Source organism: Chrysochloris asiatica, unplaced genomic scaffold (genome assembly GCF_000296735.1).
Source record: "Chrysochloris asiatica unplaced genomic scaffold, ChrAsi1.0 scaffold00108, whole genome shotgun sequence".
Lineage (NCBI taxonomy): Eukaryota > Metazoa > Chordata > Mammalia > Afrosoricida > Chrysochloridae > Chrysochloris > Chrysochloris asiatica.
In genome coordinates, this window is record NW_006408626.1 from 3717209 (window position 1) to 3732320 (window position 15112).

Here is a 15112-nt window from a genome sequence, read left to right on the forward strand (position 1 = left end):
AACCTTGGAACAACAGGGCTCTGGGATACAGGCATGGTTTAAAGGGGTAAAAGAGGGGAATAATATTAAGATATTGAGCTGTCTTTTGAATCTTGGTTTCCCTTGCCTAACACTATAAAATAGACACTTGAGGGGATGAGAAAGGAATAGCCAGAAATATCACTACAGAAAGCTTGTAAATCTGTCTTCAGCCTACAACTGCCTGGAGTATCTTAAGGGGGCTAGAAGTTGCCCAGTGAAAGAGGCTTCCTGTGGAGCCTTTACATTGCATAAGACCATAGGTGGAATCCAGAACCCCATCCAGAATCTTCTGTGGTAGGAAATTTCCACCGGAAAGGATGAGTAGACCAGCCTGGAGCAGCCAGAAGAACAAAAGACAATTTGTGAAAGAAAGACTGGCAGGAAAAATCTGAAACAATAATGGCAGTCTGATTGATTACTAGAGGAACAAGTAAGCTATTCATCCAGGAGCCATCAAAGCAAGTGGTCGGGACCCCTCAGAGCAAACTCCCTTCCAAGACTGAGACTCAAGGGGGAATACATGAGCAGGCATGTGGTCTGGCTGGTGATCATGTTGGTCACTGATAAGGGGAAGAGGGGGAAAAAACAGCAATGAAGTTGTGAGCTAAGTCCGACCACATTCAATAGACCTCTGTGAACCTGGGTGGAGCCCTGGATAGCCAGCAGTACAGTAAGACCCGGGGACTCCTGGGCCCAGAGACAGTGACATGGCCATATAGGACTAGAGTGAAGAGTGAAGCATCCAGCTGATATGAAGTGAGTAGAGATGCACAAGAACACCCATACTTTCAGGTAGTACCACTTGACCTGGCTTTGATGGTTGGATGATCAGAACTCAATATAAAGAACAGAGGGGGAAAAAAGAGTAACCTGCTACAATTTGATGAAATTTACCTATATTTATGGATGTAATAGCTCAAAATAGGGAACAAATCTTTATAACGAGGCTCACTCCCACCCTCTTGGCACACAGGGTTGACAGGGATGGGCAACTTAGACATTGGCTACCCAAAATAAGCAGGGGGGTGGGGCGCGGCTGTAAAGCTTTCAAGAGGGAGCCTAGTTCCAGACAGATGGAGTGGCTGGTGACACTGAACTCAGGGAGGGAGAGGGGCTGTGTGCTGATGGCCGGGGGAGGGGCGGGCTTGTGGGGTGTATCCTTTGGTTATTTGATGATACATGGAGGAGATTGTAATCATGGCAATGAAATGAAATACGATAGGATGAATGTAAAACTGATATTCTTCCATATAAACCTCACAATAAAACTTATTAAAAACAAAAACAAAAAGTCATCTTAAACCCTAATCCTGGGTAGGAAAGGCCACAGTGACAATATATGCTTCACATTATATACGTATATGTATATATATATATATATCTGAATATTTTTTTCTTAATAAACATGTCTATGGGCCATTTACATTTGTTAATTTTTAAGAAGCCAAAGCAAAAATGTTTGTTTTTTACCTGATACACTCTTAGTCCTTACTTTGATGTGAGAAAACTTGCTTTTCTTGCCAGAATTGCTGTAAATTTTGAATGGGATTTTATGTGGTTTGAGATTGATGATTTGACTGAAACTAGTTATATGATCTCACCTCAACTCCTAACCTTATCCCTTTAGTTGAATTTAAAGTGGGAGAGAGGAAAGGAAACAGAAAGGTTTACAAAAAGGAGAAATAGAATTGGGTGATGAGAATGTTGAAATCTGCTTCTTCTAGGAAGAATCTTAGACTATCTAATTTCTTCTACCCAGCCATGCTGTCGATTTCTCAAAGGCAAGGATCCCCAAATCTTTTACATTCTCCCTAAAATATGCTGTTAAAAAGTTGATTTCTAAAAATACAGTTAAAGTTAAAGGCTTGGTAGCTTCAGGAAGAATGGTACAACATCTATTCTAGCATGGTCTCTTCTAGTTCATTTCAGTTCTTTAATTTCATTTTAAATAGAGTGGGTGGGAAAGAAAAACGCTTGTGTAAGATAATAAAGGATTTTAATAAGAATCCATTTCACTGATCCATAAAATAAAGCCAAGATTATCTCATCTATCTTCTTCATCAAAATAATGATAGAGATATATTAAATTTTGATTGTATATCAGGTGCTTTGCACATGTTATCTTTCATCCTTATCACAGCAGTGCAACACAGCCATTTTAATCTCTGTTCTATAGATAAGAAAACTCTGATGAGAAAGCTTAATTAACTTATTCAAATATATGAAGCCAATAAGTAATGGAGGTGGTTCTGTGCCATAAAGTTAGTTTCAACTCATAGCAAACCTGGATATGGTTTCTGAGACTATAAATCTCTATGGGAGCAAAAAGCCTCATTTTTCTCCAGTAGACTGACTGGTAGAAGATTGACCTTGAGGTTAGCAGCCAGACTTGTAACTACTATGTTATCAGAGTTAAATCCCAGTATTGTCTGATTCTGTTGTCCATACCATTTTTCTATCTGTCTTCATGAGCACATCTAAAAGTACTTTTAAATAATTCATGCAATGCATACATGCATTACACTGATTACAATTCATACAATATAATGGATATAATCATGTGTGTGTAAATATATACATATATATGAAATATACGTTGTTATTGTTAACTATCATTGAATTTGTTCCTACTCATAGCTACCTTATATAGCACTTCCAAGGAGTGGCTGGTGGTTTCTAACCAGTGACCCTGAGGTTAACAGTCCAGTGCCAGGATGACTACAGTGCCACACCAGGACTCCATATTATATACATATGTTGCTACGCTTGAGCCCATTTATGCTGCCACTATGCCAATCCATGTAGTTGAGAGTCTTCTTCTTTATCTCTGATCCTCCACCTTACCAAACATGATATCCTTCTCCAGTGAATGGTCCCTCCTGACAATATGTCCAAAGTATGAGAGATGAAGTCTGGCCATCCTGGCTTCAAAGGAGCACTCAGGCTGTACTTCATCCAATACAGACCTGTTTGCTCTTTCGGCATTCTGGTACTTTTTATATTCTCCTCCAACACCATAACTCAAATGCATTAATTCTCCTAAAATCTTCCTTATTCACTGTCCAACTTTTGCATGCATTTGAGGTTACTGAAAATACCATGGCTTAGGTCAGGTGTGCCTTAGTCCTCAAACTGACATCTTTGCTCTTAAACACTTTAAAGAGGTCTTATGCAGCAGATTTTCCCAATGCAATGCATCATTTGATTTCCTAACTGCTGCTTCCATGAGTGTTGATGGTCGATTCAAGAAAAATGAAGTCATTGAAAACTTCAATCTTTTCTCCATTGATAAGAATTTTGTTTATTGGTCCAGTGGTGAGGATTTTTGTTTTCTTTATATTGAGATGCAATCCATACCAAAGGTTGTAATCTTTGATCTTCATCAGTAAGTATTTTAAGTCTTCTTCCTGTCAGCAAACAAGGTTGTATCATCTGTATATCGCAGGTTGTTAACATATGTGTATATGTATGTATAACAACATATATACATGAATATACCCTTCATAAGACATCCGAGATTGCTATTTTTAAGGGAGCAAAAAGACTCATCGTTCACCAGAAGAGCAGCTTTCCAGCTCTGACATTGTGGAATTTTATTCAGTGAGAATGCATGCATGCATTACATATATCATTTACAAACAATCGTAGCATACCATACAACATACAGAACTCCTGGCATGGTGCTGTAGGGTCAGCACTGGACTGTGAACCACAAAGTTGCAGTTCAAACCCACCAGTTGTGCCTCAGAAACCCTATTCAGGGTCTCTATGTGTCAGAACCAACTCACAGCACTTACCAATAACCATATATATGTAATATCATTGTTGTTAAGTTTTCTAATTTCATGTTTGTAAAGGAGTCCTGGAGTCCTGGTATGGCACTATGGGCTAATGCGCTGGGCTGAAAAGTTGGTTTGAACTGCAAGGTCAGTGGTTCAAGCTCACCAGCCACTCCGTGGAAACCCTATACAGGTTCACTAAGAGTCGGAATCAACTCGATGGTACTTAACAATAAATGAGTCCTGGTGGTACAATGATAAAGTGCTCGGTTACTAACTGAAACAGCGGTTAGGACTCACCAAGCAACTCAGTGGGGACAAGACCTGACCATCTACTTCTATAATACTCTGGTAGCGTAGTGGTTACGAATCGGGCTGCGAACATTAAGGCCAGCAGTTCGAAACTACCAGCTGCTTCGCAGGAGAAAGATGAGGCGTTCTGCTCTCGTAAAGATTTACAGCCTCGAAAACCCTGTACAGGGTCGCTATGGGTCAGAACCGCCTCGACGGCACTTAACAACAACAACAACAAGTGACGTCAAGTTGGTTCCCACTCACAGCAATCTATACAATCTCTGGATAGGGATTCTGGTTGGTTTGAATTGCAGGCCTGTGGTTCAAGTCCAGTGCTGCTTCTACAGCGCCACACCATCATATATATGTATATTTATACACACATTACTATACCCATTACTTTATGATATGGAGTCATGTTGCAGCACTGTACGATAAGCACTGGAATATATATATGTATAGGGAGCACAGTGGCACTAACGGATAAGCAATAAACTGTGAACTATAAGATCAAAGTGCACCAGTTTTCTGCTCGCACAAAGATTTACAGCCTCAAAGAACCTATACATGGTTATGAGTCAAAACTGACCCAAAGGCACCGAATAACAACAAATATATATGTTTTTGTTCAGTGCCGTGTAGACACTTCCGACTCATAGCGACTCTGTGCATAACAGATTGAAACACTGCTCAGTCTTGTTATATTTGAACTCATCACTGCTGCCACTATGCAAATCCGTCTCATTGGTGCTCTTCCTCTTTTTCAGTAACCCTCCACTTTACCAAGCATGATGTCATTCTCCAGGGACTGGTTCATTCTGAAAATATGTCCAAAGTATGAGAAAAATAGCTTACCACCTTGGTTTGTAAGGAGCAGTCTAACTGCACTTCTTCCAACACAGATTTGTTTGTTCTTCTGGAAGTTCATGGTGGCTTTAATATTCTTCTTCAGCATAATAACTCAAATGCATCAATTCTTCTATAGTTTTCCTTATTTGTGGTCACTCACATGCATATAACACTATTGAAAATATCATGTCTTGGGTTAGGCTTACCTCAGTCCTCAAACTAATATTTTTGCTCTTGAATACTTTAAAGAGGACATGTGGAGTAGATTTGCCTAATGCAACACATCACTTGATTTCTTGACTGCTGCTTCCATAAGTGTTGATAGTGGATCCAAGCAAAATGAAATTTTTGACAACTTCAATCTTTTTTCCATTTATCATGATGCTATTTATTGGTCCTGGTGTGGTACTGTGGGTTAATATGCTGGACTTCAAAGTCAATTCAACTGCAAGGTCAGCAGTTCAAACTCACCAGTTGCTCCTTGGAAACCTTAGACAGGGTTGCTATGAATCAGAATCCACTCAACAGCACTTAATAACAACAACAACAACAATTTATTGGTTCAATGATGAGAATTTTTGTTGTCTACACTGAGGTGCAAACCATACTGAAGGCTGTAGTCTTTGATCTTCAACATTTTAAGTCCTCTTCATTTTCAGTAAGTAAGGCTGTATCATCTACATATTGCAGGTTGTTAATGAGTCATCCTTCAATCCTGATGCCACATTCTTCTTCATATAATCCAGCTTCTTGGATTATTTGCTCAGCATACTGACAGGTTGAATAAGAATGGTGAAATAATACAGCCCTGACACACACTTTTCCCAATTTTATACCATTCATCGGTCCCTTGTTCTGTTCTGACAACTGGGTCTGTGTACATGATGGGGATTCAACACGTTTGTGGAAAACTTCCATTCTGTCTTAATTCCATTTTTCCAGGAAGCTTTGGAAGCTCTCTAGTATACACATATGCACCTACATACACAAACATATATGAGAGGGCTTCAATAAGTGCATGGAACATGGAATTGAAAGAAAATGGCATTTCTCAACAAACTTTTTCTAGCACCCTTATATATTAAATATGGAAATTCTTTTTATATCACTTCCCATGCCCAAACATCCAGTGCTAATAGCTTTCCCAGAATGTACTAGTTTCTACAATTTCTATATACTTTCAAGCACTTCCATATATAATATACATACATACATAATTGATACATGAAGGTAACTCAAAAGCATGGCTACAAAAACATAGAAACCTTTATTAAACAAAAGTATCAAAATGTGAAGCTACTAATTCTTGGCATATCCACCCTCTAGGTCCATACACTTCTGACAGTGGTGTTTCATCTCTCTATGTCTTTCCCAAGGAATTCTGCACTCTTGATTACATGATGTCCAAATAGCAGCTTTGGCATCCTCAATGGATTAAAATCATGTGTTTTGTTTTTTTTTTCATTGTTTTTTTTTTTTTTTTTTTTAATGTTCATTGAGTTTCAAGAACAGAAAAGAAGTCTGAAAGGGAAAGATAAGGACTGTAGGGTGGATTTGTTGTTGTTAAGTGCCCTTGAGTTGTTTCTAATTTACAGTGGCCCTGTATAGGGTTTCTGAGCAGTGGCTGGTGAATTGAAGCAGTGCCACACCAGGATAGGGTAAGGTTTTCCGATGAAATTCTCCTAAGATAACCCTTACTACCCTGGAAGAATAAGCAGGTGCATTGCTGTGATGACCACTCCCCCAAAAAAAATAATAATAAAAATCTCAGTGCAAAGTTTCTGGCCCTTTTCCCACCAATGCAGTTTTCAATTTTCTTATAAATTCTTCAGAATAAGCCCCTGTGAACATTCTGTGTCCTTCAAGAAACTATTTTACAATTATACCTTTGGTTGTTGTGTTTTTTTGTTTCTTGTTTTTTGTAAAGTGCCCCCAAATAGTCACCATAATCTTCTGATCTGATGTCTATACTTTTAATTCATTTTTGAGGCATTCAAAACCTTCTTTACAATGCTTGATCCATGTAAAAACTGTTATTTTATGTGGGACAACCTCCCCATCAACTAGATGGGAATGACTTGACAAGATGTCCACTTAAGTGTTACTAAAAATTTGATAATCCCTGTGACATCAAAAATTGTTTTTCCATTGCACATAAGTATTCTATTTTTTTAAATACACCCTAAGGAAACCAGGAGTCCTGGTGTAGTATTGCATGATAATATGTTGGACTATAAGGTCAGTTTGAACCACAAGATTGGTGGTTCAAACCCACCAGCTGCTCCTTGGAAACCCTATACAGGGTCTCTATGGGTTGAAACTGAGTCATTGGCACATAACAACAACAACAACAAAGGAGACATACACTTACAAGTGTATGACTGAGAGAATTTGCCTGGAGCCATCAGCTTATTGCAGAGACACGTTTAAACATGTTTTGTTTGGGAAAAAATGCATGCTTTTTGACTTTACCTTGTATTTATTTTACAAGTATAACACAATACAACTATTTGTTGTTTGACAAGTTGATTTTTAAAGTAAAAAGATATTTTAGACATAATCTTTCACATCAGTGTATTCAGACCTACTCCCTTTTTTATAGCAATTGCATTATATTTAAATTTATTTTTGCTCTCTCATATTATATTTCCTTTTAACCAGCTTCTTACAGTGTAAGTATTCTGATGCACTCTGTTTTTTGTAAAAGTAAACTTAGACTATGGAAAGTTTTAGAAAACTACTTTTCACTAAAAAACATAAAACAAAACTAGTTATTTTCCACACTGGATTATCTTTATTTTATGGATAAATATTAATTATTGGAAAAATGTTCTTTGGTTTGCTCAATTAACTGTGCTTTCTTGGGTGTCATTTAGTCTATTAGATTGAATGTGGTGCTTTTATTTCATGATGTGGATTTTCTTCAAATGCCCGATTATTCTTGGCTGACTCTTTGCCATTTTGACTCAATCCTCATATTACCTCTAAGGTACAATGCTGCGATTCATTTTACAGCTGAGGAAACCAAGAGCCAGAGAGAGAAAATGACAGCCAAAGACACTGAACTATTAAGTGTGAGAACCAGGAATAAATATCATTTGTCTGTTGACTGTGGCCTACCACGCTTTCTACGACATAACACTAAATTATTTTTCCTGGAACTTTATAAATGGGAAGACTTACATAAAAGCTTTAGTTTATTTGTAAATCTATCCTTTCTCTTCACATTTAATATCCTACTTCTAATCACAATTTTTTAGCTCAAAGAGTTTGACAAGCTTTGTGTCCTTGGCAGAAAATTCTGAGAAAAACCCAGTTATCTTTGTACTTTGTTTTCAAATAACTTCCTCTGGAAGAAATCTAGTTCTTGGAAATGTTCAACAGATTCCTGTTAATGAAAAGTTAAAACATTATGGAACCTTAGAAAAAAATGTAACACAACTCCTTAATTTGTATAAATCTCATCAACATATATTTGTATGTATTTATGAGATGCTCATAAATGCTGATATATGTCAAAGTGAGTTTACATATAACATCCAGGGAAACTGAAGTCAAGCCAGGTGAACTTATTTGCAAATTCTCCTGTGGTTACTTAATGGTAATGTCAGGATTTTGAAAACCCTGTATCTCACTTAAAATCCAAAGTCATAAACCCAGGGTGCTAGTATTTTGCACAGCAGCTAAAATACAACTGTTTCCCCTGTGCACTAAGATGCATCCATTTTCTTTCTTTAAGTGTAGTTTATAGAAAAAGAGTACCAGCTGTAAAATGTATAATGTACTTTTACCTTTTAAAATTTATTTTAATACTTTTATTTAGTTCACATTCAAATTTCAAACCACAGATAAATAGCAACTATTTTTTGAGCCAATGAACTAACTCAAGTTGCTTTGATTCATTTTGTAGTTCTTTTATCTCTCTCTTATTTTTTTCTTGTGTTCTCTCACATGAAAATAATTCTTACAATGACATCATATATTCCTGAAACAAGCATTTGTATGCAGTTCATTGAATCATGCTGTCAACATTTTGTGTCTGTTCTGGTTGAATTTTGAAGTTGCATTGTATCGTAAACATACAAATGTGCTCTAACTGGTCTGTTAAAAAATACTATTGCTTTGCATTAAAAAAGGTAGAACATTTAAAATGTGTTATCAAACAGCTTGATCGAGGACAGATCTTTCTAATAATAAATTTTCATTAACAAGGAGAGACACTCACTATAATAATAAAGGCCCAGGTTCTGGCCTGGGTTTGTTGCTGTCCCAACAATTCTGACTGATGGGAACCCCAAGGTGACCCAGGGTATTCAGAGTAGAACTGCTTCATAGGATTTTCAAGGCTGTAACTTTTCAGAAGCAGATTGCTAGGTCTTTTGAAGTGACTCTGGGTGAGCTCAAATTACCAACCTGTTCACTAGTAGTCAAGTACTTATGTGTCACCCAAGACTCCTTCCCTTGATTTTTTTGTTGTTATTAATTGCCAATGAGTCGGTTTTGTAAACCCTACATAACGTTTCTGAGTACCAGATGGTGAGCTTGAACCACTGACTTTTCAGTTCAAACCAACCTTGCAGTCTAGTATAAGATTTTAATGCCTTATTGGTGGTGGCTATGTGCCATGGAGTCGGTTCCGACTCATAACGACCCTGTACAGGGTTTCCGAGGCTGTAAATCTTTACCGGAGTAGAAAGCCTCATCTTTCTCCCACAGAGCAGCTGGTAGTTTCGAACTGCTGGCCTTAAGGTTCACAGCCCGATTAGTAACCACTACGCTACCAGAGCTCCTTCCAGCGGTTTCTCGGGAGAAAGATGAGGCAGTCTGCTCCCATAAAGATTTATAGCCTTGGAAACCCTGTGTAGGGTCACTATGAGTCGGAACTGACTCCATGGTACTTAACAGCAATGCCTTACTATTCTTGGCTTTTTCTAAGTATTGGCTAAGGTATCTTAAATATGGCGGCAAAAATATCCATATCCTTTATGTTGTTTTAAGATTTAAATGAAATAATGTATGTAAAAGGACCATGCACATACAGAGTTTAATAAAGCTTAGTCTCCCTCCAGTTTACTTAATGTTTGCTACTTTCAAAGCAATTCTATCCCAATAATACAGAAGCTTACTTTGACATCAGTAACAGAGTCAAACACAGTGCTCACACTCTTTCCCCGAAAACTCGCTTTCTCTATTAGTATCTGACTCTGGCAAATCAAAATCCTCCTTAAAATCTTCTAAGTGACTCCAAAATCCCCTTGTGCATTAGTGTGGATCACTTGAGTGTATCTCACACATTTAATTAAACCTGTTATTTCTGGAAACAAAAATAAAGCATTTAGACAGGAATGACTGAAAGGAAACTTTATTTTTTCAGTAGTGTGACATGTGAATGATTAAAGGATTCTTTGAAAGCCATGCTTTATTTTAATTGGTTTCTGAACCCATTTCTTTTCAAACTGTACATTTATTTCATCCTTTACCATTGCTTTATACCACTTCTCTTTGAGGATATCTGTTGTCCTTAAAAAAGGAACTGGATGGGCATTACCTTGCTTCTGACCATATCCATTTATCCACTTGAAGATCACAGAAGCAAGCTATGAAAAATGTGTTGGTGTTGAAAAATGACAAAGCTCCCAGGATTGGAAAGGTGTTTATCCTCTCGCAGGAATCTATTTGTTCTGTGATTCTGCCTTGCTTGGCAGCTAGGGCTGGATTCTTTAAAGGAAGATGCAGATTCTATTTTTCTTTATCTTTCCTACCCTGAAAATTATGTCATGCTTCTCATATTGGAAAGCTTTTGGATCAAAAGTTCTTTCCTATTTATTCTGCAAATAAAAACACAGCTCCATTGTAAATTGCTTCAGCACCTCTTCTACAATCTAAACCTTTAGAGGAAAGATGTGCTGGCTATTATGTGTACATTATAAGTGTCATGCACAGGTATGTTTATAATGAGTTATGTGTTTGGGCTTCTTTTTCATTCCTTAGCCCTTTCATAAGCATAACCAACATAAGGAAAACAGAATATTCTAGCATACTTTGACTGAATAACCCACCAAACATACTCTACTTTGAATTTCAAATTGAATAAGAACCTGCTTTTAATAATAGGAAGTTAGTAATTTACCTATTTCCATTTTTTTGTGCTACCTCCTTCCTAGCCCAAGACGATGCTTTGTTTCATTTTAGAGAAAAACAAGTATGATAGCAAACATTGCCATACTTCAAAGGCATGAATCCCCAAATTCGAGGAGACATAGGTCAGTTTTACCCAAGAATTCACTCATCATGTCCCATTCCCATGTGACATAGCCCTAAGCTATGCAGCACAGACCAATGGGAGAATGGAGGGACAATACGAGAAAAGTCTTCAATTAGGCTGTCAGGTCTATCGCAAAAATGGCTTTTTGTTGATCTGACCAAACCCTGAGTCTACACTAGAGGTAGTTGGTGGCATAAAGGTCATGCTATTGGGGTTTGATCATCTCTTAACAAATTTTTCATAGATAGTGCATCCTTTCTCATTAGAATATAGGATTTTTAATCCTCTGTTGCTATCATTCCAGAAAATTTCATTAACTCTTTGCAACTCTTATATAACTTTGATACAATACAAACTAAATTTAAAGAGATGCGTCCACAAAGAGTAAAAAGCAAAGAATGATTGAAGACTTTGGTAGAAATTTCCAACTTGGCACAACTCTGAGAGAGACTCTAGAGTGTTTTTCCTTTTAGTTTTGATTAAGAGTACAATTTCTTATGAAATCGTGTGATATTACATCACAAGTTTCCAGTGAGGCTCTGTGGAGAGACCATCTTTAACCAGTGTGGTCAGGCGAGTCAGCAGCTTCACTGATTAGTTTCTCCTGCTGTGCAGTATAGACAAAACCTCAATCACAGGACATTCCAGGGAGCTTGAGTGCCCATATTCCAACTGTGCTACCTAGAGAACTGTCAAGTGTCTGTAAATATTTTGCAGCTCCTGAGAAAAAAGTGTTAGCCTTCTGAAAGCATAGCCGAGAGAGTTTGTCCCTGCATCTAGTCTCAGATCTTGATGGATGTGATTGCTTGTTTCTTTTCATACATTTCATCTCTGTGATTAACTCCATAAGAAGCACTGGGGATGTTGTGGGTTAGGCTGCTAACTGCAAGGTCAGTTGTTCAAATCTCAGCTCTGTGGAACAAAGATGAGGTGGTCTGCTCCTGGAAAGATTTATAATCTCACAAACTCTATACAGGGTCACTATGAGTCAGAACGGACATGATGATAGTGGACTTTAGGTTAAGTCTATTTAAATTTTGATCCCCCCCCACCTTATTCTATATATGTTAGAAAGCATTGTTCTTCTGACATATCTTCCACTCTGAATGTGTAAAGAAAAATAAAAGGATTGTCCTTGATTGATTCATCCATCATCTTCTTGAGACTGAGAAGGAAGAAGTAAGCCTGAATATGTAGTGAGGAGTGGGGTGAGGAGGGACCTTCATCTGTTACTTTCCACAGTTTCCAGGGAATTGATTATATGTACTAATTTTACATTTTACTTCAAACCACTCCCCAACCCCCATTGCCAAGGTGAACAAAAGGTGGTCATCATTGCATTCATTCCAAGTTCTTTTAGATCACTTTGCCAGCTTAACATCCTTGTTCCATTTTCTCTTCCAGATGGTGTGTTTGCATCTTCTGGGAAGAATAACTAGCAACTTCAGAGCCTTAAATGTGCATCTACGAGACAAAGCTATCTGTAAATACATTGTTTGTTTTGAACAAACCTTCTGTTCTTGTTCTATTTGATTAACAAGAATAATCAAACATCTAAATAAAAATCATTGTCTGTTACCACTGGAGAGTGTCCAACCTCATCTACAGACAGCTTGGGAGGCTGGCAAAAGGCAAGAAGCATTGTGCTAGGGGACATGCAGGCCAGCATGGAAGGACCTGTGTGTCATCTGCCCCCACCCCTTCTGCTCAGTTTCCAGTCCAATCATTTTAATCTCATTAGCAAAAGATTCTTGTAAAGCCAAGAGATGAGATTTAGCTGAGGCTCCAAGTTTCCCAAACTAAATAAAGAAAGCCTCACACTGCAGAAGGCCAGCTTCTTAAAACACCTTGAATGACCTCTTGGCTCTCAGGCCCAGAAGTTTCTCCCAATAGAGCATATTCCCTGAGGGGTTCCATCCCTTTCCCAGTGTGTTGCTTTTGCATATCATGGGATTTGGTAGGTATTGGGAGCTTTCTAGGTAGAACTGTGTGGATTCCCTACGCACAGCTCTGGAAGACATTATGTGCTAATTGTTTGTTGCTGTAGAGCTAAGCAGGCCCACTGTGAAGCTGGCCCTTGTATGATATTTGTAGAGCTGCATTTACCAGGAAACAGAGTTCAGAAGGAAAAACAACAACACTGATCTGAATCCCTTTCTTCACAAACTAAGAAACATTTCTGACATTCTATTTAATGACAACATTCAACTGTTTCTTTTCCATCTTTATTTCCCCTCTAAGGTTCAGCTTATTGGCTCATTATATGCCGGGAACATGAAGGATGACAAGGAAATGGGATTCTGGCTCAGCAGTTTCAGAACCCAGCCCCCAGCTTGCTCAGTCTTCCTCCCAGCCTTCTCTCCTGCTTACTTCTCTTCTCCCCAGCTTCCCCCGCTTCTCCCCCTCCTGCTACAGATCTCTTTCTGCTGCCTGGCAACCGCACCACAGGCAATGTCACACTGGATTGCTTATTACAGCTTCAGAGAAATAAACAGGATGAGGAGAATTCTTGCTGTTACATTAGAACTGTTATGTTCAAATGTACCAAAGGAAGGTAATTCTAGGAGGGATATCATAGTAGAATTTTGCACAATGGTGGCTAGCTTTCTCCTCACATGGATAGAGAGAAGGATGAGGGAAGATGGAAAGGGAGTTTGTTGAAGGCTTTTAGCCAGCATTGTATTAAATGCATTCATTCTTTTGGCATGTTGTTGCAGTTAGGTGCCATTGATTTGGTTCCAGCTCACAGACCCCATACACAACAAAACAAACACTGCCTGGTCCTGTACCATCCACACAATTGTTTGAGCCTCTGGCTGCAGTCACTGTGATTCCATTTCATTTAAAGTCTTCTTTTTTTCCACTGACATAATTACCATTTATAGCTGACATGGATCTCAAATATAACTATTTCTGAGCTTTAAGGTTTTTAGTAAGAAATAGTATAGTCATCTGAAAAGTGCAATGTACATAGGAAGAACACAGTTCTATGATTTATTATAAACTATAAATATTGTGTAGATGGCTTTAACAAGACTTAAGCATATCTCATCCAATATTTGAGAAAACAGGTCAGGAACTATTTTATCTTCAATATAGTTTATTCATTCATTCTTTGTTTCTAGTGGCCAAAAGCAGCTGAGTTTGGATACTGGATACATTAGTGAGCAGAGAAATCTGGTGGCCCTCCCAGGGATCATACTATCACAGTAAAGATTGTCCATTAAGCAATCACTACAATAAACTCTGCTAAAGGGTAGTTAGGTAAGGGACATGGAAAATGGAAAAAGTCTTGTTTCATTTTCAACTCAAGATTCTATGCCCTCTATAATAGGAATAGTTCCATATCAGGATATCCTTTTGTTCCTTTCTATTTAGTCAGGCAATGGAAGGAAGCAGTTTTCTTCCTAACTCAATTTCCTGATATGACATCCAAATAGAATAAACACTATTTGAAGTCTATCTTTCCAGAAATCTAAATTTACCTTTAACATGATTACAAAATCCTTTTATGTTCCAGGTTCCTATCATTGTTGGTCTGAGTCATTGAAAGTAATTGTTGTTGTTTTTGATAAGTGTCATTGAATCGGTTCCCACTTATAGCAACCTTGTATGGCATTTCTAAAGTGTGTCTGAACTGCTGACCTTGCTTATCCTTGCTTTTCCTACTATGTAATCCAATGCTTATCTCAGAATACCACATCAGGATTCCTTGAAAGGAATGGAACTGGACCATTTAATAAAACATGTTCATCTGTAAATGGCAACTAGGACCAGATCCTTGACTAATTTTGATTTCCCCAAACATCAGTCTTAATGTCAAGGGTATCCCCAATGTGTTGTTGTTGTTAAGTACTGTCGAGTCAATTCCAACCCATAGTGACCTTGTATAGGTCTTCCAAGG

The 15112-nt window shown here is 38.0% G+C and overlaps 1 pseudogene; it reads left to right on the forward strand.

Moving 5' to 3' along the window:
- The window catches only part of LOC102811913, a 101739-nt pseudogene extending 87318 nt beyond the window's left edge, over positions 1-14421 (forward strand).
- The last annotated feature ends 691 nt before the right edge of the window (positions 14422-15112 follow it).